General features: G+C 41.7%; 1 protein-coding gene across 7 annotated transcripts in view; it reads left to right on the forward strand.

Annotated features, from left to right (window-relative positions):
* The first annotated feature begins 979 nt into the window (after positions 1-979).
* The window catches only part of arhgap32b (Rho GTPase activating protein 32b), a 125138-nt gene continuing 104079 nt past the window's right edge, over positions 980-22038 (forward strand). For 6 of the 7 annotated variants that reach the window (XM_061701947.1, XM_061701949.1, XM_061701950.1 and 3 more), the window contains exons 1-2: positions 980-1125; positions 1206-1381. The gene's annotated coding sequence lies outside the window, so the exon portion shown is untranslated. The remainder of the gene's footprint in view (positions 1126-1205; positions 1382-22038) is intronic. The other variant, XM_061701948.1, reaches the window with a different exon arrangement.

The raw sequence follows: 22038 nt of genomic DNA on the forward strand, positions 1-22038 counted from the left end.
TAAACTTACAACAGACTGCGCTTGTTTTGCCTCTGGATGCCGAGATGGGATTCGGTTCCTGTTCAGCCCAGGGACTGATCTATTCTCGTGGGATTTGGGGCCACTGACTGCTCCCAAAATCTTCAAAATCCGAAACTATTTTGTCTCATCACCTTCAACCGAAAGCGGTGACGTACCAGTTCTTCAAAAATAACTCTAATATACATATAAAGAATATGTAATTGCTTGATTGATTGATGTTTAATAAATCACAGTCCAAAAAAATTCAAAGTGACACGCCCACACATTCTTGCAGATTGAGGGTGGGCCTTATTGTATATACATGGCGATTTTCTTTTTTTTTTAAAAATCATTCAAATGTGGCAGGCTTTTAAAAAAAAAAAAAAAAAAAAAAAAAACCTTCTCTGTGGTGTGTCAAATTTACAAGACATATTTTTAGCCTCTTTCGTGCATCTTAAACACCGCTTATTGCCAGAAAACGGTGCTCAATCGTCACCAGAATGTATGTGGACCTCTTTACTCACGCTCCCCTTCCACCTCTGAAAATATCAGAACAAAAGCCCAAATATTATGGATTTTATGGACTTTAAGTGTTTTCCTTATTAAGCAACGTTCAGCTTTTTGTGTATAGTAAACACCTATGGAGACGAAAACGCCTGTTTTTCTGAGGGCTTTGTTTTTAAAAAAAATTTTTCTGACTAATTATTTTTCTCAGTTTTTCTGTCTAGTCCCCCCCCCCCCCCGTTTTTCTGACTATTTTGTTCTGTTTTTCTGACAATTTTTTTCTAATGACTAATAACAATACCATCTATGTGACTCAAAGAAAAGAGTATCTCCCAGTGTCTTAATCCCATATTAAAATAAAATTTATATATAGATATATATATAGATAGAAGCTAATATTTCCGAGGGTCCCTAAAGCAGCACCGCTGCTGTGCGGCAGCTCGTAATCGCTCCCTTTTCCCAACTTGTGCTCCCGTTGACTTGCACATGGAGGGAGCAACCGGACTCGTGAAAACAGCCGGTTAAACGAAACCCACTATCGCACAGTCAAGATATCGGATTCAAAAGAAGTGTACAGTTTTTTTCCCCCCCACACACGGAAATTTGACTGGCAACTGGCCGGTGAGCCATATATATATATATGTTTTTTTTTTTTGTTGTTGTCGTTGAAGTGTGAAGTGTTTCTTTCAATTCGGGCGGAGGAAAGAAAAATGGTCTCAAGAGACGTTCTGTCGTCGGCTTTCGGACTCGAGCTGGGATGTGGACAGAAGCGGTGAAACGGGAAGGAGCGGACGCGGGCAGCGAAAGCTAAAGTCGTCTCGTCAGCCGGCGGTGGTCGGCAAACGCCGCGACGACCGAGCTGCTAAACTAAACCGAGGTACTTTGGTTTCCATACTTTCATTTCCCCACGTGGACCCCCAGTTCTAGTGCTCCATATTAGTTTTTTTCTATATGTTAAATGGCGTGCGCGTGTGAAAGATCCTCTCCGAGTTGGCTAACCCACCAGCTGTGGGGAGGGGACTCATTTCTTTTGGCTCCTCTTCTGCTCAATGTTTATTCTTCATGATGGTCCAGTGTTGTGTTATTAATGCTCTCCAACATGTTTGGTGGGTCAGGCAGTGGATCATTTGTTTTCATTTTTGTTGACAGTCAAAAATAGAAGATATTTATCTGTCTGGAGTTTTTTTATTGAATTTTTTTTTTTTTTAATGGAATGTGTTGGTGGTGTTCTCACATGGGAGTTGCAGATGAGATGAAGTTGATGAAGTCCGCCATGACTGCAAGCCATCCCTCTGCTCAGCTGTGTACTTAGGATACGTTTATGATAAATGATACAAAAGACATGAATTCCAATACATCAAAACGCAGTTTTGCCCCAAAAAGGGTCTTGACGATCAACAAATGCAGCAACCCAATATATATATATATATATATATATATATTTGACCCCTAATCATTTTCAAACCTAATTTTGTGTCCCAAACCTACTCTATATTATAAATGAGGTGAGCAAAACAATATTTCTATTTGCTATTCTCTTTCAAAATTATATGCCTTCTAAATAAGCCCTTGGATCCCTGAGAGACTGTGGGAAAGACCCCCCCCCCCCCCCCCATGTAATTTGATACAGAGATCTTGAGTTTTCTGATGCATCATACCACATATTTGATTAGGGCTTATTCATATATATACGGAGGCCTTTAATTCGTATTGAAAGAGACGGGCTAATCAAAATTTTCTCTGTGGATGCAGATACAGCAATGGTGTACATCATAAAATAATTGAGTTTGAAAATGCGTTGCTTAAAGGCATGTTGAGCAAAGTATTCTCAAGAGGACTGTTTGCCAGTTATTTCTCTTGTGCAACATTTCACAGACCTCCAAAACGCATACTATAGCACAACACACAACACAACAGGCAGTGTTTGGGTTTGATGAACGTAATTAAATTAAACAGTTTGCAATGAAACTGCCCTCAACATATTTTTACTTTGTCCTTTATAAACCCATAATGGCATGTGAGAAGGTAACACAGGTTACAAGTTATTTTTTTGTCCATTTTGGGCTTCTATACATCGAACGAGGCTAGGTTCAAGACACATTGGTATTTTGTTTTTATCACACTTTACTGTGATCAACATATATTTTTTCAGTAAATAATACTTTATTATTTATTGGGCTTGAAGATCTTTCCTTTATTTTGCATTTTTGTTGTTGTTGATTCACACATGAAAATCCCAATTTTTCAAATGTTTTCTTGTTTGTCACTGTCCTTGAAAGCCACAAACAAAGCCAGCCTTGACCTCTTACCCCAAGCTTTAGATACTGGCTCATTGTGACGGGTTAGTCATGCATTGTGGTTCTTTTCCTCATGATCTTTAATTATGCATCATAATAACTGTGCTGTCCTCTGAAGTTCTCCTGTACATGCAAAGAGCTGCAGCCTTTCCAGTCCCGGTGTGAAAAAGCACCTCCCTCCTGGGCCCCTGTCTGCCTCGTATCCTCAGAGGGTGCTGTGACATTCCCAAGAGAAATGCCAGTCTCCCATAAACAAGCCTGGCATTGACACAGGCGCTGATTAGGAAGTTGTCAAGGTATTCCCACAAAGGCACAGTCGTGAATAATGACATCCGGATTCAACAAAATGGTTTGCATTCATGACTTTTTCTGGCAATGAGTTGTGTTAAAAGAGAACACTTTTCAAGAAGCCATGTAGCTGGAAATATAGCGACAATTAATCTGTAACATTTCCTGTCAAATCTAGGAACAAGTTCTTTTTGTAAATCTTATCAAAATTAAACATTTTTCATACATTGCCATATTCCTATTCTCCCACAAATTCATTTATTCAGATATGAATATTAGGGATGCTTGGTGCCCATACTGTACATCTGTACCGGTAAAAACACTCAGATACTACGACATCCGATACCAGCCTTTCTACGGCCTATACTATTCTGTCCTCCCTGAGCGTGCAGTGTGCAGTTTGGCAGACAGCCAACTGTTCTTCAAAAAGTCGACGTATGCTTGCTTCAAGTTTTTTATTGACACTCCCTGTTGAAGTTTCCAGTGAAACTAACACAAAATAAGGAGAATTACACATTATTCTGTATATTTAAGAAAACTCATACTGTAGCTTCGGCTTGAAAATGCCCGCGAGCTTAATGCAAACACATAATGGAAAACCCTATAAGGCTAGCATTGATGGATATTTAGTCCATGTTCAATAAAAGTTTGTATTTTGTGTTTTTAAACAATGTTTGATTGTGTGTTATATTTTAGTGAAATGTATGCCATATTCAGTTCAAGATAACAATGTTTCGGTTGGTTTGTGTAAAAAGTGTTAGATTTGAGTCAAATGTATCTAATGTTCAAATTAAGTTTGTTTTCGGTCAATATCACATTTTCATCAAAATTGCAAGACTTGCATTGTCAAGTATCAGTACTCTGTATCGGCGAGTTCTCAAACGTTAGTTCTTGAAATCATACTCGGCCTGAAATAAGTAGTAGTATCGAGGGATCCCTAATAATTACATGAATAGAAGATACTCCCAGTCGATTGGATGTGGGCTATTAGCTTTACTCTTTGAGTTTCCTTCTGGCTTCTATTGCAGAATCTGATTGGTTCTGCTCAAGCAGTCTAACCCCAAAACACAGGAACAGTGTAAAGATGACATTAAAATTACTTTATTGTCCTGTTTCCCTTAAATACTCTGTGGTGATCTTTTATTTAATTTTGTGTTGGCTGTCACACGATTAATGTGTGAAAGAAACGTTTTCTCTACATTATTGGAATTTACTAGCCCTTACATGACATTTTAAGTCGTATAAGCCCTTGCCGTCATCAAATCCACATTGAAGGGGCATTTCAGGAGATTTTAGGACGGTTTTTAATTCCATCTCTCCAAGTATATTGCTTGATTCCTAGTGTAACCTGAAATGCTGTCCTGCACTTTTGGTGCATTTTAAAGCCAGAGGGCTCCAGACATCAGAAGAGCAGTCAGGCAAAGCCTTGAAAAGTTGAGTCGTCTAGGTCACACATGCGTTCATTGGACGGCCACTCTCCAATGGCCTTGTTACTATTCTGTTAATTAGGTTGATGGATGTCATGATGGCTGGGTGCATTGGGGTCAATATTTCCGATCGTGTTGTAACAATAAATCTGTGAATCCTGTCTTCGTACTGGAAACGCACTTGTGCACATCTTTTTTTAAAGCAGGTTTTGCACTTTTTTTTCATGCTTTCGCCGGTCCCAATCAATAGAGGGACTTTTAAACAAAACAAAGAATGTAGGATCTCTCTCTTCATACTGATCAGTGGACAGTGCACAGATGTAAATTGAAAGAAAGTTTGGTGTAAAGTCAAGCCTGAAATTATTCATACCCATGGCAAATTTTGACTATGTTACATTTATTCAACCAGCAAGGTTTTTTTCTCTTTGGAAATAACACAGGCATCTCCCAGGAACTAATAAGACAATGTACAAGAGTTATCATTGCGGGAAAAAAATATTTATCAGCTTTTATGTACTTTTTATGTCCAAAATTATTCATACCCTTCCCTAAAATTCAATAGGAAAGCAATTCGTGGCTATCACAGTAATAAAACCCTTCCTATAATTTCTGAATAGCATTTTACATGTCTCCTGATACTTTTGCCCATTCATCTTTACCTATGAGCTCCAACACTTTCGGGGTTGGAGGGTGTCCTAGCCTAGTCACCCTGATCTTTAGCTCCCTCCACAGATTCTCAATTGGATTCAAGTCAGGTCACTGGCTGGGCCACTGCAAAACGTTTTTGTCTGCTAACCATTTCCTCACCACTTTTGCAGTGTGTTTTGGATTGTTGTTGTGCTAAATGTCCACTGGTGCACAAGACCAAGTTTATCTGCAGACTGCCCGATGTTGTTGAGAATCTTGACATATTACTCTTTTTTTTTTTTTCATTGTGACGTTTTCTTTGATTAGGTTCCCTGGTCCATTGGCTGAAAAACACTCCCAAAGCTTGAGGTTCCCACGACCATGTGTGACATGCAGTGGGGATAGTGTTCTTAGGGTGGAAGGTGTCCATTTTTTATGCCAAAGAAAGGCTATATCGCTGTGGCCAAACAATTGCATTTTCGTTCCATCTGACCATAAAACAAGAGACCAGAAATCTTCTTCTTTGTCCATGTAAGCATTTGCAAAGGTCAAGCGGGCTTTCAAATGCCGTTTCTGGAGAAGTGGCGTCCTCATTGGTCTGCGTCCGTGGAACCCAGCAGTGTGCCGTGTCCGTTGGACTGTCTGCCTTGAGATGTTGCCACCACCATAGCCCAGATTTACCAGGATGGCCTTGGTGGTGATACTTGGATTATTTTTCATCTTTCTCACTATCGTCCTGGCCAGCACAGGTGTCACTTTTGGCTTCCGACCACATCCTCTGAGATTTTCCTTCGTGCGGAACGTCTTGTATTTTTTTTAAGAATACTTTGCACGGTCGACCACTGGAACTTGAAAACATTTAGATATGGCCTTTTTTCCCCCAAAGTTGTGCCTCTTGTACACCTTGACTGATAAGTGTGAAGTGAGGGACGAGGGTTCTGTGTGTGTGGGAGCTGGGAGAACGAAATGGCTTCAAACTGCCGATTAGCTCCTGCCTCCTGAAGACACGTTAGCAGCCGTTAGCCCCCGGGACGGAACGTCAGAGTCCTCAGCTTACTAGGCACTCTGAGGAATGTCATTGTTATATACAATGGATTTTTCTGGGGTGTTCGGCAAACTCGGCATTGACTTGCTTGATTATTGTTATTAAAGTGCTATTATTTAGAATTGTTTTTCTTCAGAATCTAACCAAATCTCGTTACTTTGGAGTTATCAAACCATAATAACATTGATATGCCAATAAACAAAAAACACATCAGGTAGTCTGGCGAAGTAAAACTCACCCATTTTGTCATGGGAGGACCTGCTCCTGGTGGGTTAGACCTGGGGTGGTCTAGTGTCCCCCAGAATTGGACAGGTGTTGCGATCCCTCGTAGATTTTGTTTTTTTTAAATACATTTTTTTTTAAATCAGTGGTAGTGACATGGAAATATGCAGAGTTGAGGGGACTTTTATTTTTAAATGCCAGATCAGATTTGGATGGGACCACTTTTGTTGGAGACCTGGGGTGGTGTAGTATCCCCCAGAACTGGACTGTTGTTGCGATACCGTAAGGAGTATTTGTAATCCTTTTTTAAAAATCAGTCATCAATCATTGATAGCCACATATTATTTGAAATGCAACTTCAGATTTGGATGTGACCTCTTTTGGTGGAGACCTGGGGTGGGGTAGTGTCCCCCAGAAATGGAATGGTGTTGCGATACCGAAAGGATTATTTTTATTCCTTTTTTAAAAATCATCACGCATTGATATCTACGTATTATTTGGGGGCTTATTTTTTGAAGGTGGCTTTCGTCGCTAGTTGGCGGCTTATTACTGTAATGACTAGTATACACAAAATTAGGGGCGGCTGGCTTGACTTCTTCTTTTCAAGTGGAGGCTGGAGCAGCAGGAGACTGATAGCTTCGATCGCATGGGACAACTTAGTGCGGCTGCGCGCTGCACGGAAGCCCAGCTTGGAGCGCTCCAACCCGGATACAGGCTAAACTCGTTGTCGGAGACCGATATGGAAATCGGGGAGTTCGAAAAGAATAAAAATTCACCTGAATGCAAAAGGAAAACCACTTAATATCCAAGTGGAACCAAAAGGTTCACTTGTTGAGTGTCGTGGCTCCGTACACAATGAAAAACAGGACTGGCTGGCCACTGAGTTGGGTGCACTTGTATTGTTTACAATGGGAGAAATCAAATGCATCAAATACAAGAATACTGCACACTAAAAGCTTATACAGTATTGCGTATGAGTGAAGTAAATTACGGATAAATATATAATTAATATACTCATGGAAAAAATATTAGACCCATTGCTTGCATCTTGCTCATTTTTCTCTGGTGCAACTAAAAGGTACCTTTTGTTTTACAAATATAACAATAAAAATAGCTCATAAGAGCTTAATTTGAGAGCTGATATCAAGCTCGAACAATTTTCAATGGTTTTCTTAATAACAACCAAAATCTTATTTAATAATACAATGAAGCTTATGTATTCATCCATCCATCCATTTTCGGAACCGCTTATCCTCACTAGGGTCGAGGTTGTGCTGGTGGCTGTCTCAGCTGACTTTGGGCAAGAGGCGAGGTACACCCTGAACTAGTTGCCAGCCAGTCACAGGGCACATACAGACAAACAACCATTCACACTTACATTCACACCAAGGGACAATTTAGAGTTCAATTAACCTACCATGCATGTTTTTCCAACGTGGGAGGAAACCGGAGTACCTGGAAAAAAAAAACACACAGGCACGGGGAGAACAGTTCTCAGGTCCTCAGAACTGTGAGGCAGATGTGCTCGGCAGATGTGCTAACAAGTTGTCCACTGTGTCAGCTTATGTATTCTTCTGGTAAAATGCATTTATTGGTACCAGGCATTAAAATGAACAGGAAATTGAAGAAACGAGTGGTATAATATTTTTATTTAAGGACTGTATAAATCAGACATATACTGTATTTCGTTGTACAATTTAATATACGTCCAAAAACACATTCTTTATATATCATATCAATCCATCTCTCTCTGTATATATTTGTGTGTGTGTGTGTTTGTGTGTATATGAATGATGTTTTTGTTTTTATTTTAGTACAAATAAAGCATTGAAAGTTGTTTTGTCAGTTTTCATTACACTGGTTTGACTAATGTTTGAGATTTTTGCCATGGCATTGTTTCATATGGTGGCTGGGAAGTGCAATATAATATAAAATTGTGAGACACTTTTCAGAAAATGTTGAAAAAAAAGAAAAAGTTTAAAAAAAAAAAATTACATTTCAAAAAACTTGAACAAAAACCGAAACACATTTTAGAAAACAAATTAACATGTGTGGACACAAATTACAAGTGACACAAACCAGAAAGGGAACATGCCATATTGAAGCGTAGGATTCCCATGCATTTTCCTGCCAGGACATGCCCTGCTCCAATATTACTGGCCCCAGGACATGCGCGGCTGCACTATGATTGGCTGCTGTATCCCGGTAGAACACGCCCTGCTGCTTCTAGTCGGTAAAAGAAGTATGGGACTTATTACGTGTGCCGGCGTTAATATAAATGTTGTTAAACATAAAGCCGGACGCACACTGCGCAACGTGGTCAAACCTGACTGGACTAGACCGTCGCATGAAAATAAGAGTTGCCGATGCATCCCCGCACATTGAGTGATTGTAGATACGCACGCCCTGAACCCGAACCTGTATAGGCATTTTATAATGTATATACAATATATTGTACTTTATCACATTTATTTTTCTAAACCATAAAAATATAGTTTAATAGTGACGGAAGAAGCAGGTTGCTAAAGTGAGAGGATGTTTGCTAGAATTTAAGTGAAAGTGTGGGTATTTGAAAGGAAGCTCCGTTGGCTCCATTCATTTGAATGTACATTCTAGTCACAAACTTCAACATAAACTTATTTTAAAAAAATGTTTGTACAAATGTGATACATATTTGGGATGGTCATTTCGTTACATCTGCGTAGCCTACGCTCCCCGCGATGCAGGAGCCAATCATGAAGCGTGGCACGTCTTGCCAAGAAAGGGCGCGGGATACCTAATAACGTGTCAATCTGAGATATGGTACATTCCCTTTCCGGTTTGTGTCACTTGTAATTTGCTTTGTCTTACGTTAATTTGTTTTCTGACATGTAAAAGTGTTCCCGCTTTTGTTAATTTCTGAAAACTAAATTTGTTTCGTGTTATGTTCATTTGTTTTCTGAAATGTGTTTTGTTTTTTTGTTAATTTGTTTTCTGAAATGCAAAAGTGTTTCACAATTTGTTACATTGTTTTGCCCTTTCGAGACACTGTAGTTTCAGTATCTCTATCTAGGTACTTTCTGCTGAAGGTATAGTATCGAAGTCAGAACTTTGGTATCGTGACACCACCAGTATGAATAATTTCTGGCTTGACTATATGGACTATTGAGTGAAACAGCGCTACAACACGGAGCAAAATTATATGAATAAGCGACCAGCAGACAGCACACTAGCAAATAGCAAGAGTTCCCTTAAAGTGGATGTGCCAAGTAAATCATCAGCTATTTGCTAGTGTGAGACATCATAAACTAAACAAGGCATAAAATGGAGTGTATATAATGAAATGCTAACTGTAGCGATGCAAAACTGAAGACTTGTTTGGCAAGTCTCTGGTCTTCTATGTTTACACAACACCTGCAGTTATGTCACCAAGGCTGGATTTACGCAACATGGTTCAAATGACACAATTAGTGTTTTGCTCCCCTGTGCATTGTTTGATATGGTAGTGCAGAGAGAGAGGGAGATAAAAAAAATATTGAAACCATCTGTTCCAAATCGGGCTTCTTTCAAATGCAGATAAAAATCCGATATGAATCTGATACCTACCAAATCGACTACACTGGCAATGGAGTGATAAAATCTACTGTCAGACCCTGGGTCAGTACTGAGGTTACCAGTCTTTTCAAATGTGTGTGTCCCAATGATCCTAGGAGCTAAGTTGTCTGGGGCTTTATGCCCCTGGCAGGGTCACCCATGACAAACAGGACACAAAATTCAGGAAGACATTTTCCCTTGGCTGGACGCGGGTCACCAGGGCCCTCCCCCTGGACCCAGGCCTGGAGGTAGGGCTCGAAGGTGAGCGCCTGGTGGCCGGGCCTGCACGCATGGGGTCCGGAAAGGGTAACGTGGGTCCCCCTTCCCACGGGCTCCCCACCTTTGGGAGGGGACATAGGGGTCAGGTGCAGTGTGAGCTGGACGGTGGCCGATCTGATCCCCGGCTACAGAAGCTGGCTCTAGAGACGTGGAATGTCACCCCTCTGGCAGGGAAGGAGCCCGAGCTGGTCGAGAAGTTCCGACTAGATATAGTCAGGGCTCTCCTCCACACACGGCTTGGGCTCTGGTACCAGTCCTCTTGAGAGGGGTTGGACTCTCTTCCACATTGGAGTTGCTCACGGTAAGAGGCGCCAAGCAGGTCTGGGTATACTTATTGCCCCCCGCCTCGGCACCTGTACATTGGGGTTCACCCCGGTGGACGAGAGGGTAGCCTCCCTCCGCCTTTGGGTGGGGGGATGGGTTCTGACTGTTGTTTGTGCCTATGCACCAAACACCAGTTCAGAATACCCACCCATTTTGGAGTCCTTGGAGGAGGTGCTGGACAGCGCTCCCGCTGGGGACTCCATCGTTCTGCTGAGGGACTTTAATGCTTTTGTGGGCAATGACAGTGTGACATGGAAGTGCGTCATTGAGAGAAACGCCCGCCCCCTCCAATCAGAATCCGGGTGGTGTTCTGTTATTGGACTTCTGTGCTCACCGTGGATTGTCCATAACGAACACCATGTTCAAGCATAAGGGTGTCCACACATGCAGTTGGCACCAAGACACCCTAGGTCGTAGTTCAATGATCGCCTTTGTGGTCGTGTCATCGGACTTGCGGCCGCATGTCTTGGACACTCTGGTGAAGAGAGGGGCGGAGCTGTCAACTGATCACCACCTGGTGGTGAGTTGGCGCCGATGGTGGCGGAAGTTGCTGGTCCAACCTGGCAGGCCCAAACGTATTGTGAGGGTCTGCTGGGAACATCTGGCAGAATTCCCTGTCAGAAGGAGTTTCAACTGCCACCTCCAGCAGAACTTCACCCACGTCGGGGGACATAAAGTCTGAGTGGACCATGTTCTGCGCCTCCACTGCTGAGGCGGCTGACCGGACCTGTGCCTGTCATGGCGGCAAGGCCTCAACTCGTTGGTGGACACCAAGCTGAAGACGGAGTCCTGTTGGGCCTTTTTGTGGGACTCCTGAGGCACTTGATGGGTACCGGGTGGCCAAGCAGAATGCAGCTTTGGTGGTCGCTGAAGCAAAAACATGGGCATGGGTGGAGTTCGGTGAGGCCATGGAGGAAGAATTCCTGACTGCTTCGAGGAAATTCTGGTCCACCATCCGGCCTTTGAGGAGGGAGAAGCAGTGCACGATCAACACTGTGTATAGTGGGGATACGGCGCTGCTGAACTCGACTCGGGACGTTGTGAGTCGGTGGGGAAAATACTTCGAAGACCTCCTCAATTCCACCGACACGCCTTCCCATGAGGAAGCAGAGTGTGGGTTCTCTGAGGTGGGCTATCCTATCTCTGGGGTTGAGGTCACCGAGGTGGTTAAAAAGCTCCTCGGTGGCAAGGCCCCTGGGGTGGATGAGATTTGCCCGGAATTCCTAAAGGCTCTGGATGTTGTGGGGCTGTCCTGGTTGACACGCCTCTGCAACATCACGTGGACATCGAGGACAGTGCCTCTGGATTGGCAGACTGGGGTGGTGATCCCCCTTTTTAAGAAGGGGGACCAGAGGGTGTGTTCCAACTACAGGGGGATCACACTCTACAGCCTCCCTGGTAAGGTGTATTCAGGGGTGCTGTACAGAAGGGTCCGTCGGGACAGTGTGGTTTTCATCCTGGCTGTGAAACAGTGGCCCAGCTCTACACCGTCGGCATGGTCCTCGAAGGTGCACGGGAGTTTCCCCAACCACTCTACATGTGTTTTGTGGAATTGGAGAAGGTGTTTGACCGTGTCCCTCAGGGAGTCCTGTGGTGGCGGGAGTATGGGGTACAGAACCTTCTGATATGGGCTGTTCGGTCCCTGTGCGACCGGTGTCAGAGTTTGGTCCCCATTGGTGACAGTAAGTTGGACTCGTTTCCAGTGAGGGTTGGACTCTGCCAAGGCTGCCCTTTGTCACAGATTCTGTTCATAACTTTTATGGACATAATTTCTAGGCGCAGCAGAGGTCGTACAGGGGGTCCAATTTGGTGGCCTCAGTCTTGCATCTCTGCTTTTTGCAGATGATGTGGTTCTGTTGGCTTCATCAAGCTGTGATCTCCAGCTCTCACTGGAGCGGTTCGCAGCCAAGTGTGAAGTGGCTGGAATGATAATCAGCAGCTCCAAATCTGAGAACAAATCTCTCCAGGTCGGGGATGAGATCCTGCCCCAAGTGGGGGAGATCAAGTATCTTGGTGTCTTGTTCGAAGATCCAAGCTACAAGCGGCTGAAATGAGTTTCCTCCGCAGGGTGTCCGGGCTCTCCCTTAGAGATCGGGTGAGAAGCTTGGTCATCCGGGAGGGGCTGAGAGTAGAGCCGCTGCTCCTCCACATTGAGAGGAACAAGATGAGGTGGCTCTGGCATCTGATTGGGATGACTCCTGGGTGCCTCCCTGGTACGGTGTTCCGGACCCCGGGGGTGATCCAGGACAAGCTGGAGAGACTACGCCTCTGGATCCCCCCAGAAGAGCAGGGAGGAAGTGGCTGGGGAGAGGGAAGTCTGGGCTTCCCTTCTCAAGCCACTGCCCCCGCGATCGACCTCGGATAAGCGTAAGAAGATGGATAGATGGATGGATGAGCAATGGTGTAACTTTGTCTTTAAGTCCGGTAGCTTAATGCTAACATGTAACGGGAAATGCCATTGACAGGCTAATGAATATTCCCTCTCTGACGGTGTTATAACACTTTAAACCGGTATTGGAACACAAAAGGCGTTTTTATACTCGTGCGGGTGGCGACCGTGCTGACGTCACTGCGGTTAACCCACGTGCAGTTTGCCTTTATACTCGAGCGCAACCCACGCGTGCAGTTTTGAAAATGAACTGCAGTTCTCCTCCAAGTCGGAGATGTCGCTATGGTTGGTATCGGCTAGGACACCACAAAGTGGCGTTTCCTCTGCATTTTTTGGCCATTTCCGGTAGCCGTTTTTACTTTCCTTTCCGTAATAAGGAACAAAGCAACAACAATGGCGACCGTGGAACAGTGTCTGCTTCAACAAATGGACCTTGATGACCAGATCATAAATTTAATTGTGCTGAAAAATCGAATCAAGAAGGCGGCGGCGTAGATGGTATGTACTGTAGAACCAAGGGGCACGCTGAGTACATCATCACAGTATGTGACTAAAATAGACCAATCACGAGAGATGATTTCCGCGGCATTCTGCGCGCAGCAACGACTTTTGACGTATGCGCGTCAAGTGACGCAGAGGGGCCGCACGGGCCAATGCGTCAGGTCATGTGATGCAATGCGGACATGTCGGCCCCGCGAGCGCGGGAGTATAAAGAGGCCTAAACAGTGCAGCAACACATGTAGACAGACATGATGACAATAATCGCAGGCATATATTCTTTACCCTCTGTGAAAAATGTTAATTATTACTGCTGATTACTGAGTCACGGTAGTTTAGTGAAACTCTTCTTTGTCTGGATGACTGTATTAATCAATTCATTGATGCACAGCCACAAACTGTTTAATTCTTTACGTTCTATTTCTTTACATTTCAATGAGGAATGAGGAATTTCGATACAAGCATTTTCACTTAACTGATAAAATTCTTATCTCAAGGCACCACTGTACTTGTGTTGGTAGCTGTTTTTTGCAGCTTCCAACAAATCAAGAAATAATAATAACTCGATTTATTTTTTTATTTTTAAAATATTTGTATTTTTATCTTTATTCCAACAATGAACGCACAATTTCTGATGCATTTGAACAATATATTCAACGTTGTTATACATTTCTTTCCACCAAGTACCAAAAAAATTATTCCTCAAAGTACCTAATAAAACTATACTTAAATAATGATTCAATTCAAATGTAATGTGCATAAAAGTTCCATATAAATTGAACCTCAATAAATGTAAAAAAATAAATAATATTCAAACTTCTTCTAGAATGCAAATGTATTGTACTCTACAGTTAAATATAACGGAATTGATTCCTTTTGAATACAATTATAGGTAGCCTCTGTACCATTCGTGGTACCCATAAAACACTTTGAGAATCACCGTTCTCGGTCATGGGATTTTGTTTTACACAGAGACAGTAGTTTAATTTATTTGTTATTCTGAACAATTCTCAATTGTCGTATGAATTTAGTTTTCAATTTGTCAATGTTTAAAATTGTGTGTGGTGATTGGCTGTGCTCCAAACGGTAACATGCATACAGCTTTGTAGCGAACAAGTGTTGCTCGTGTTTGAGTTTGGTTTCATTTCACTTGAAACCTGATGCATAAAACATACGTTGTGATAATACTTCAGCCAGAGACAATTAATTTGTGACACACATCATCTTTAAAAATGAACTAACCCCCCTCCCCCACTTTTTTCAATTGTTTTTTTTATTTTTTGCAATATGTTGCATGTGCCCCCACTTGTCCAAACACGGTATTGTGAATATGGTTTGAACTCAGACTGCACGATTATGGCCAAAATGATAATCATTATTATTTTGATCGCAATTACTATTATTAATCATGACTATTCCTCATGTTAGGGAAAATGTATTTTTATTGCACTACTTTAAAAAAAAAACTATGTAAAGGTTTTCAGTGCAAACTTAAACTATAAATAAATAAGACATAATGTACCCAAGAATTACTGAATAAATATGCAATTACAGTGTGCAATCACAAAGTGCAGCTCAATGGAAGCAAATATTTTTTACATAAATGACTGACTTTTCATTTAAAAATCTGACTCTTTGCAATGTTAATTTCTTCAGTCGTCTGGTTTCTCGTGCAATTACACAGTGCCGCTCTTTAACCTGGCGAAGTTGCTTAAGTTTGGCAGTGCACCACGGTTTGTTGTTATTGAACGTGAGAAACGACTTTGTTGGTACGCACACCACTTCACAGAAACTGATTGTAGGATGTCACTGTGTCCGTATATTCATCCAGGCTGCCAGCTGAATTTTCAAAGACACTCCAGTCTGTGCAGTCGAGACAGCTTTGAAGTTCTATCGTTACTTCGTTGTGAATGCGTTGCTGTTGCGGCGCACACACACAAACACTCACAATTCCCTGGCCATCCCCTCAATGTGTGCGCTTGCCTGCAATAAAAATAACATCATTTTACTCTCTCTCTCTCTCTCTCTCTCTCTCTCTCTCTCTCTCTCTCTCACACACACACACACACACACACACAAACTTCTTTTATCACTATTTCCTTATCAATATTATTAGCAACCAAGTGGTTAAACCTCTCCCCGCAAGCACTAATACGGTTGACGTAGCAAATTAGCAGCTAGCTGGGCGTTAGTCTACGAGCTAACCTCTTCACATTGTCTACTAGCAGGGGTTAGCTCAAGGCAAGGCACTGACAGCATTGCTTATACATTGCATTGAATACACAAGATAACTCAATGTGCTTTACATGATGGAAAATGCATTTATTGTAAGCAAATTCACACAATTAAACCTAACAGGCACGTCTGCTTGAACTGCAAGTGAGGAGAGCTGCTGTGTGTGTTTGTATATAACATTAATGGGCTACAAGTATAAGTTACAAGTAGTAGTGCTTTGTCGAGGACTAGGATTTATTTCAATTTATGTAGAGTCTGCTGCCTTAACTTTACCTTTTGAAACATGTATTTGCTCCTTGGACTGGACTTTCTCTTCTCTGTCCCGTGTGCGTGAGACTGAGAGCATTGTGCATGCATTGCACGGCTTTTACTGTGTGCTGATTAGCTGTTACCCATGCAGTGGCTGTGCACAGGTAACCAATCAGGTGGTGCTGTGGGCGGGACAATGTTGGAGAGAGAAGTCACAGACAGAAAGGGTCGCAGTGGCTGCATCAGAGCCAAAATAACCCAGTATTAAATTATCGGCCGTCGGATTATTTAAAGACCGATGCTGATATGTGCCAATATGCCAAATATCCAATAATTACCGGCCAATAATCGGTCTATCACTGCAAACATAAATAATATTTACCCATCGCTATGCTAGTTATTGCAGCATACACGAGGAGTCCCCAACCTGTTTTGGGGGTTCTGGTCACGTGGTTTTGGCAACGCAAGAGCAGTTGTGATGTCAATTTCAGTTGACAGCCGAGGGCAATATCACCCAATATGGTTGGCTCCTGAGATGGATGAAAATTGATTAACCAATGTTTGATACTTATTACGCAAATCAGGGTTCATGCTGCCCGTTCGCCACCTTTCCAATGACTAACTGAAACAGGAAGGGGCAAAGCGAAGATTCCCCACGTTCGCCACGCTGGCGAATCAAAATTGCCTCCGTCAAAACTCAAAAGCCCTTCCTGATAAAAAATACAGTGAGCGTGCTCATTCAGCCGTGTGTGAACGTTGTTAGTGGATTAGATTTCCCCCCGCTTCGTAGAATGCTTTAATCCGCTGTCCAGCCGCTGCCGGCTAAGCAGTCCGGTTCACGGGCTTTCCTGGCTGCGGGGAGCGGCGTGTCGGGGAAGACGAGACCCGATGCCGCTTGGTGCCGAATTGAAGCATGCGTATTTATTACCGTAATGTACATTTGAAGTGTCGATAGTAATTCTGTCCTGCAATTCACATTACCTGGGCGTAACTCGCTAGTCATTTTGGGGCACAAGGCAAACATAATCACACCCCCCTTATGAAATTTAGATCATTTTGTCCTGCTTTTGAAATCTGTTAAAATTATGTGACAACTAAAGTTAGCCGCCTAATATTTAGCACCAAAGATTTAGAACGTTAATCTTCAACCAAAAAGTTTGAATTTGAGAAAATTATATGTACTTAACACATTCACTGCCATTGACTGCTTTAAGATCCTTCTTGAGGATATCAAACAACAAGTGAATCCTCTCAACACTTTAACTTTAATTGAAAAGAACATAATTTGACATTTAATATAGTTTACCATTTGCGACGCTTTTATACACACATCTTGGTGATGAAAAGCATCACTCGTGTCACTGCTCCACTTTATCTCTATACTCTACTGACACTGACAGCAGTGCTATTGCTACTGACAAGCGCATCATTATACAGGATTACATTTTTACAAGGCATGAAGTTGAATCAATAAGTCAATATTCTACTGTGATGGAAGGTGTTTCTTTTTATTATTCAATAGTAAAATAAAGATTTGTTCCTCAAGTCAATTCATCATAACATTTCTGCCCAGCCTGCAGGAAAGAGTTTATTTGTTGGCTGTATGCAATTTTGTTTTGGTCATACTATAGAATAATTTCTTGTTTAGTGAATAATGCTGAAGATAACAAACTTCCTCCTCCCCCCCAAAAAACAATCTCATGCTAAATCTCAATCTCTATATTTGTTTAAAAGAAACAACAACAGAAAAAACTTGCAATTAAGAGTATTTTCCCCAATCATTCAGCCCTACTCCTGATTGATGACTAGGCAGTTTTAATTCGGCCCACATCATTAAAATTTATCGGCTTAGTTCCCAGTGACAAGGACTTGCTTAGTGTAGCGAAATGTTTAGCCACATAAACACGTAATGTTGTGGCTAACTACACACAAGTATGGCTAGGGGATTTTTATACTGTTTAGCCACATTGGCTAAGAGGTTTCATGACCCAGTGCCAACCCTGCAAAAGCAACATAGAAATCAGAATACCATCTTTAGACTAGTGGGGGCAGATACAAGATATTCTTGCAAAAAAATGTTTTAGTTGAATTCCGCCTTAATTGACGTCGCAATGAAATGACTAGATCGAGGGTCACATAATCTGCTCGATTTCTCGATATAATCTCTTGTGGGAGGAGCTAGCATGAAAACAGGAGCGATGACCGAGGAAAGTAGATTCCATCATTAGCTTCTATTAACCCCTACCTGACATGCATTGAGTCTAATACTTTTTTGGCCAAATTACTGTATGTCTGCCTCGGGAATGCCCGGTGGCGATGGTGCTTCTTTTAGCTTGTTGCTCGGTGGGGATTCTCAGATCTGTCTTGGCTCTTGTTTGTCTTTATAGCATCCAAGATAGGTTTTCCTTACATCAGTGCTAATTTGAAGGATTTATGTCCCTGTATTTTCCACACATAATTTATTTTAGGTGATTCTGTTGCAGCTCTTTGGACTGGAACACTTAGCCTAATCCAAATCAAATTAGTGTTATTTCTCATGGGTACTACTGTCTCCCCCCCCCAAAAAATAAGTGTTCGTATCGCGAGTTGATATTGACAATTCTATTCGTAGAACAATTGCTTCAGTGAACTTTACTAAAATGCAATGATATGGACAGACAACATTCACATTCAAGTCTTCAGTGCAGCACTATTCAGTTCTCTTCAGTGTTTTTGTCTGGCTCTGATACCTCACTCCATCCTCCTTCGTATTCATGTTATGAAGGTGAATTAAATTAACAAGGTGACTCTTCTGACATCCAGACTCTAGACGCTGAATATGTTATACATAAGGGAGAGAATCAGATGATGCAAGAAAGGTGATTAAAAACTCAACCTAACTCATTTAACTCGAGGCAATTACTTCATGAATATGCACTACTTATGGCAGAAAATAAGGTCACGGCCGGCCAGAAAGGAAAATATATATACACAAATATAAAAGGGCTTTGGAGAGTACAACAGTCAGTGGAACCTTTGAGGTCGACCACAATCTGTTCTATGACCTCCGATTTGTTCATATTTGAAAACAAATTGTCCCAGAAGAAATGGGTGGGATCCAGTCAAACGTTTGAGTGTGCAATGTTTTCAATAACATGTAAACATTCTTAGTCATTCATGTGTAAAAAGAAGTTAACCGCTGTTAATAATTTGACGTAAAACAATTGCATAGAAAATCCACAAAATCTGGAGGCATGTTTTTCATTAGACTGAAAAAGTAAACACATACCAAGTAATTTACGAAGAATTTACATTTCAGTGACTACTAATCATGTTTAAGCGCTACTTATACTGATGTGTTATATTTCAATGACAATGATTTTTAAGCCCAAATTGTCCTGATTGTTAATTGTCCACCTTTTAAAATGAATCAAACTTGAGAGCGCACTATGACTGGTCCCTATGTTCTCCCCCCCACGCAAATACTGTAGTCTATTTGTAAAACTAAAATAAATGTTTTAAATGTACTGTATTTGGGGTGGGATGGTACCGGTGGTATCCCATGGTCTGTACCTCAGATTTTTGGCCACTGCATAGAAAGAACAACATGGCAACAAAATGGCATTCATGGCAGGGTTCCAAGGCGAAAACCACTGCTGACCAAAAAGAGCATAAAGGCTCGTCCTACTTTTGCCAAAAATATCTGAGTTTTGGAAGACTATTGTATGGACTACTGAGATGAGCTTTTTGGAACGTGCGTGTCTCGTTACGTCTGGCGAAACTGTAGCACAGCATTTCGGAAAAAGAACATCATACCAAAAGTCAAACATGGTGGTGGTAGTGACATGGTCTTGGACTGCTTTTCCCATTCAGGACCTGGACAACTTGGTGTGATAAATCGAACGATGAATTCTGCTCTTTAACAGAAAATCCTGAAAGAGAATGTTCATGATGAGGATGGCCTAACCAGTTATTAGGTTTAGGGGGCCATGAGTTTTTAGTTTTAGTAATCGTTTTTTTTTTCCTTAATAAATGAAATCACCATTTACAAAACAGCATTTTAAGTTCACTTGTGTCACAGTATATTTGTCTGATATTTACATTAGTTTGACGATTTTAAACAAAGTGGGGAAACTATGAAGAAATAAAAGAATTTGAGAAGGGGGCCAATACTCCTTCACGGCACTGTATCTGCAGTAATTCTATATAGAAACTTCACAGTCCATTCCGATTATTGCTTTCTCTAATGTGACCGATTTCATACACAGGTAATCAGAAAGTGCGTACATACCAGCCTCCTTTTCTCACTGTTAGTTTAACTAGGACATATCCATGTAACTGGACATATTCATGTAAGTTTTAGCCACCGTTGAGAGTGACAGATATTCCAAATCCGAGCGTAATTCCACATCTCAGGGGGGATCTGGAACCTAGGAACCGATCGGGACACTTGCGGACCGAACCAAAACAGATGAACTGAACAGTTTTGACGGTTTTCAAAAACCGTTCCATCCCTAGTAAATATCATGGTAAATTTACAAACATGTTTCATTTGCGTAGACAATTTTGGACATAGAAATAGTAATACAGTACTTGATGAAGTCACGGTCATATAGCAGTGACTTAGTTAACATACAGTAGCTGACGTTGCTGGTCGTCAGTGTGAGTATGTGACAGGTGATATCCATGTAATGTCTGTGACATAAGGCAGATGGTTGCTCAGGAATCTGCTTCATCAAATATTTATATATTGAACATCGTGGACTATTAGCCCCAAACGACATGATTTATGCCATCATTTGTGGAGTGTAGTGCTTGTCAATGCGCTCAAGCGGGCAGAGAGCAGCATTGACAAGAGATGATCCGTGGCAATTGTTGAACCGTGAGTTTGTGCGAGGCTGTCTTTCCGTCACACTTGAATCAAACACCTCTCTGGTACAGTTGAATGAGCTTACAACCTTGATCTGGTAAGATGGAGAATGTGTATATTTTTGTGTAGACCTGGGTTTCCTGGATTACGCTGGTAGTGTAGTGGTACATGCTTCTGCCTTTTACGCCCAAGCCTGGTGGGTTACGTCAGGAAGGGCATTCGACATAAAAAAGGTACCAAACAAATCATGTCAGTGACTCAACTGTGGTGACACCTGACAGGGTATAAGCCGAAAGTCACTTTCTCTATTCCTGGGTTACTTGGTTCTTAGTTTCTGTTTATTCTTTTTCTTGGTGGTTTGCAATGTGACCTTCATGGAAAATCTCTGTTTTGCAGTTGTCATAACTGAGTCGATCATTTGTGTTGTCGTATACTTGGTCTTGATTACATGTAACTTAAGTAATAGACCTCGATAAGGAGCCAAGTTTCATCAAATGTTGTAGTTTCATTTCGTCTGACGTTTCGCATTTATATGTCATCACAATGGAACAAAACATTTAGCCCAGGGCTAGGTTTCTTAATATAATGTGTGTTGTGTGGGGTGCATTTTAAATAAGAGGATTTCAGCCAAAAGAAAATCCTCATAGTTTAGTGATGGAGGATGTCCGTTTCAACAGCTTTCACTTATCATGTGGACATGTTAGAAGTATTACAACAATGTTGATTTGGCACAATTTCCGTGTTGCATCACGATCGTCAATTTCACTTTGGTGGAACCAAAACCCCTATAGAAGCAACTTTATCACGTTAAACTTAACAAAACTGGGCCCGACACTAACCTTTGCACTATTAGCACATGATTTGGTCGCACCCTTTTTTGAGGAGGTATAGCATGACCAGGGCACAACATAGTTTCGTACGAAGTAAAGATTGACAGTGACTTGAGATATATTTGTAAAATATGTTACTGTGAATAAAGGTTTGTCTGCAACAAGCAGGGGCAAACAAAATGGGTCAACAGGTCAAATAAGCAAGGGCTTTACTGTTGTTTGATCATTTGTTCGACTCAAAGAGTATGGAGAGCGATATGTCTCAAAATTATTTGCACGTGTGTTTTTCAAAATGCACAAATATATGCGCAATATACACGTGTTTTTTAATGTTGGGTGTGCCTCTATCATGACTTATCATTTGTAAATATTCAGTTTTTACTTGTGAATTGTTGAAAGTGC

The sequence above is a fragment of the Phycodurus eques genome, chromosome 17 (genome assembly GCF_024500275.1).
Source record: "Phycodurus eques isolate BA_2022a chromosome 17, UOR_Pequ_1.1, whole genome shotgun sequence".
NCBI lineage: Eukaryota > Metazoa > Chordata > Actinopteri > Syngnathiformes > Syngnathidae > Phycodurus > Phycodurus eques.